This window comes from Colobus angolensis, unplaced genomic scaffold (genome assembly GCF_000951035.1).
Source record: "Colobus angolensis palliatus isolate OR3802 unplaced genomic scaffold, Cang.pa_1.0 Scaffold166, whole genome shotgun sequence".
NCBI lineage: Eukaryota > Metazoa > Chordata > Mammalia > Primates > Cercopithecidae > Colobus > Colobus angolensis.
Window position 1 is genome coordinate 4936857 of NW_012114777.1, and position 5406 is coordinate 4942262.

The window sequence follows — 5406 nt, forward strand, 5'->3', positions numbered from 1 at the left end:
AATAGCTATTGCCCTTTAAGATGTAGATAAAAATTTATAGGTATACTTGGAGTTTGTTTGTTTTTAGCATATGATTTAATGATGCCTAAAGGCAAAGAAGCTTGGAAGTCATGTCACTTGGTCAAAGTAAGTCACAGAGCCAACCCAGAGTCAAAGTATAAGAGTAGCTGCAAGGAAATTGTGATATTTTTAAAATCACATTTCTTTTTAAGTTAGGTCTAAAATAGCTATTGCCCTTTAAGATGTAGATAAAAATTTATAGGTATACTTGGAGTTTGTTTGTTTTTAGCATATGATTTAATGATGCCTAAAGGCAACCAAATTTGGTAATGTTTACTTTAAAATCTGATTTTCATAGATTTATCAGTTTTAGTAAAAACTGGAAAGCTGGGAAAACATTAATATGTAGACTAATTGATAGCTCTTATGTTAGTTACTAATTGATAGCTCTTAGGACATAAGCTGTCTTTGGCCATTTTTTTAAAATGCTTTGTATAGTTTATCATCTTTATGGGTAAGATGGAAGTTATTTCAAACAATTCTTAACATAGTGGTAATGAGACTAAACAGTCAGCTGTTAGCTATTTGGGTTTACATATTTCTTAGGTGTCTCAGACTTGGAAACCAGTTAGAGCTCCACCTGTTTGTTTCATTACCACCTTAAAATGAAGCTTAATAGCAATACCAATTCTAATGTTAGTAGAAACAAGTAGCAAGCCTCAAGATAACAAAATGCAAGATTAGTCCTCCATGTACTCTTCTAATCAAAGCAGTAATATAACGTACATGTCCTGTAAGAAGACACATAGGACTGCCTCTTCACCCACTATCTATGTCCCATTGAAATACTGTGCCAGTCAACCATTTTAACGATGTCACCCTTTGGCCTTCTAGAGACAGGAATCCCTCTAACTGTACTTAACCATCAGTAAAGTTTTAAATGTTGACAATTTAAGAATTTGCAACACTAGGCTCTCAAGAGCTATTTTTACAACTGTTATGTTTTGCTTTGGAATGAACTCTCCAGTTTTGTGCGACCTAATAGCAAAGATGCTTTTGACAATCTAGTTCCAAATCAGTGGTGTAATACCCTTTTCTTAGACTGCTCTGGAAATACCATCAATTAATTCCTCTAATAGTTGTAGTATTAGTGAGGAGTTAATATAGGTGTCATTTGTTATCTCTTTGGAATTCTATCAGTGGGGTCCTTAACCAGCCCAGGCTTCTAACATGAATTGCCTAGTTTCTTAAAGAATGAGTTCTTAAACTTCTCCAAAAGTATGAAGCTTATCTTCACACGCATACACTGTAACTGCATTCTTTCAGCAGTTTCTGGCCTCGTCATTTCTTAAAAGTTTATCTCTACATTCTACCTGATTGAGAAGTACGACTCCTGGAGTTGTCAACATGTCACCTTTAAAGTAGGCTCTCCGTAGTACAGTAAAACTCTGTGCCTTTTCCTTTCTGTTTTCATGCCACCATATGCTTAATTAGATCTTTTCTAAAAGTAACGCATTTTTTATTAATATTCCCCCAGTTTAGCCTATAGCCATCAAAGAATACAGGGAAGCATGAGTGAGCAACTTACTCTTTAAACATTGACAATGGCTGTCTCACACTGGAAATCTTACCAGAGGGCTCTTCCTTTTAACAATTAGCACTCAAGGCAATTGTGCATATTTAAAATATTTTGAAGTGCCTTACAAATAATAGTATTTTATTAAATAACTTCATAAGTAAGAGCATTTAAAAATGCTACTCCATAAGAGAATTCTCTCACCTCTCTGGTCCTGATACTCCCATGTGAAGCGGGAGTATGACAGAGGTCACTGCCTAACTCTGAAACCTGTTATTTCCCAGATGACCTCCACATTAACTAGCGATGACCATGAGCAATTGTGCGCTCCTAAGACATCAGAGAGGCTTTTCAAACAATCGAATGTTAATTTTATTAAACAGCCATTTACTGTTAAAGAGTATTCTCATTTGAGGTAGTTGAAATCTGACATCATGGACTAGCAACAATCCCTAGTTCAGAGGATCGGGAGGTGAGTAGAGGCTTGTGAATATAACTGGAATGTCAAGATGTTTCTCCACATTTAGAGCACACGTGTGCATGTATTGTCATCTCTTTGCTTGAAAGATAGAAATCTCTTTATGTGTGTTTTCTTCAAACTTTTGTGAAATTGAAAAATTTTATAATTTGCTACTTGTTTTTCCATGTTGTATACATGCAGGGCATGTCATGTGGGGTATGATACTGGTATAAATCAAAAAGATGTAGTTGCCAAGAAAAATATGCTAATAAATGGATTCTTTCTTTTTGTTGGAAGGCAGAATTATCAAAACGTTGACTGGAAAGCTGGAAATGGGAGCAAGAGTTAGTAGTCGGGGGCCATAATGGCCCAGCTGTGGTAGCCTAATGTGTGTGGACGTGCCTTCTCAGTGTAGCTCACACATGTCTTCCTTCCCCCAGCACCCTTCTCTAGGTCACTTTCTCATCCCTGTTGGGTTCATGCTGTCTTTTTCAATTTTTCAGGTGTTAGCTTTTTTGAGACTGTAATTATATTCTAGTTATATCTCTGAGACTACAGCCGAGTCCACATTATCTTGGTTGGACTGCCCATTGTTCTAAAATCCTAGCCACACATCCACAGACTCTTAGACTGTTTCTTTAGATAATTGTTGATATTTTAAAAAAAACTTGTCTAATGTTATTCAGGCCGTAGGGGGTGCTTGATTCTGTTTGTGTGTTCTCTTTAGCATTTGTCTATTAAACCATCCTGGAATTGGAAATAGCCCAAATTGTTAACATAAATGTGGAAAATTCCAACTTTTGACATACTGAAATACCTATCCAATGCCTCACTACAATATTATTTCTAATTATTTTAATTCAGGGCACATCACTAGAAGTTTATGATTAGAATGAGGTTCAGAAAAATCTTCATTAAATAACGCCTCACATCAAAATGATCTTTGTACTCACATTAACAGTGAAATTATTTTGATTAGAAGGGCCAAAGCAAAATGCCTACAATTGCAAAATGGAAAGTGACTAGAATATCAATTCACTGAAGTTATTTTGTATGATATTTTCTCGCAAGCCTTTTTAAAATATTTTTTTCTTTTTTGGCATGGGGTCTCACTGTGTCGCCCAGCCTGGAGTGTACTGGGCACAATCACTACAGCTCCAACCTCCCAGGCCCAAGCAATTCTCCCACCTTTGCCACCCGAGTAGCTGTAACTACAGGTGTTTGCCACTACGCCCAACTAATTTACTTTTTATACTACAGATAGGGTCGTGCTATGTTACCCAGGTTGGACTTGAACTCCCAGGCTAAAGCAATTCTCCCACCTCCGCCTCCCAAAGTGCTGGGATTACTGGCGTGAGCCACTGTGTCTACCTTTCTCACAAGCTCTTTTCAAACCTTTTCAAGAGGTCATATATTCAAGATTACTGTAATAGTAAGTTGGATGTTACTGGTGGTTGCCTTGACTCCTTCCTGGAGCAAGTACATTAATGTAAGAAGAGACAGTCGAACATACCTTGAAAGGATGTGGTTCATCACACAAATAGCGTGTTGACTATTTTCTGCAGTGGGCCTCTTGTAATATGAAATGCACTACTACAGAAAGGAGTCCACATTTTCAGAGTTAATACCCAAGAGCTAGAATTTATTTGCAAGGCTGACCTTTGTCATTTTATCTGAATCTAGTCCTTGTACTTGAAAGATATACAACCTCTGCTCTAAGGAAAAATCTGAACCTAATCAAACAAAGTGAATCCATTACACTTAACCAATAGACCATAACAATGCTGAAGCCTAATGCTTAGAAAAGTCACTCTGAGTGCACTCTGAGAGCAAGGCGAAACTGCCTGTGTCTACAGCTTGCAGTTTACTTTCTGCTCATTAGCATGTCAGTACTGCACCTCGCCCAAGCTTACCAGTAGGTCCACATCATCAGTGTCTATAGTTGAAACTCAAAAATGCTTGAGTCGAACATAGACCTCATTATTTGGTAAATATTTTAAGCCTATACATCTCTAGAACCACTTTCCTCCAGAAAATTCCAGTGTTTTATGCAGCTCCTGCTGCCTAGAATTGTAGCTATAATACAATGTCACATTTTGACAAGGTGCAGAACACTTTTGGTTTATAGACCTGGGTTGAAACCCTGATTCAAAAGGAAATTACTGGTTAGCCTATGCAACTTTTTTTTTAGCTTTAATTTCCCTATCTATAAGAAATAATCCTCACAACTTACTGTGATGTTCACAATGAGAAGAAGTAAAAGTATTTTTGCATATTTAAAGTGCTGTAGAAATATTTACATATTCCTAGAAAGATTTCAGAAAGCTTCCACATACTTTCAAAGCACTAATTAGAAGTTGCAGGGCGTCTTCCTAGGCTTCAATGTCAATACTGCTGTTATTATCTTTCTTTACAAAAAAAGGTGTGTAAGCTCTCCACCCTACCTCACCCCATCACCAAATCCCATAAAAAGTTGCTCAGATGTGGGAGAAGACACCTGTGTATTTAAGAAGGCACTAAAATGCATTTCTACTCTCTTCCCTGTTCTCCTTGGGGATAAAGATTGTATTTATCTTTTAAAGATGAAAAGTGGGCCAGATGTGGTGGCTCATGCCTGTAGTCCCAGCACTTTGGGAGGCTGAGGGAGGATTGCTTGAGCCCAGGAGTGTGAGACCAGCCTGGGCAAAATAAACACCGTGTCTACAAAAAAAACAAAAAATTAGCCAGGCATAGTGGCATGCACCTGTGGTCCCAAGCTACTCAGTAGGCTGAGGTGGGAGGATCACTTGAGGTGGGAAAATTGCTCAAGCCAAGGAGGTCAAGACTGCAGTGAGCCATGAGTGATCACACCACTGCACTCCATCCTTGGCTACAGAAAGAGACTGTGTCTCAAAACAAAACAAAAACAACAAAAAAAAGCTTTTACAAATAAAATATTTAACTTTTCATCCTAAAATTAATGGTGATTTAGGCTGGGCGTGGTGGCTCATGCCCATAATCCCAGCACTTTGGCAGGCCGAGGCGGGCAGATCACCCGAGGTCAGGAGTTCAAGACCGGCCTGACCAATGTGGTGAAAACCCATCTCTACTAAAAATATAAAAATTAGCTGGATATTGTGGTGCATGCCTGTAATCCCAGCTACTTGGGAGGCCGAGGCAGGAGAATTGCTTGTACCAGGAAGGTGGAGGCTGCAGTGAACTGAGATCATGCACTCCAGCCTGGGTGACAGAGCAAGACTCCATCTCAAAAAAGTGAAATTAAATTAATGGTGGCTTAGCAACATCTAAAGATTATTTAGTATACACATTTTGTATTTGAAAATAATTTTAACAAATATATTTTCAAATACTTTAATCTTTATTTTAATTT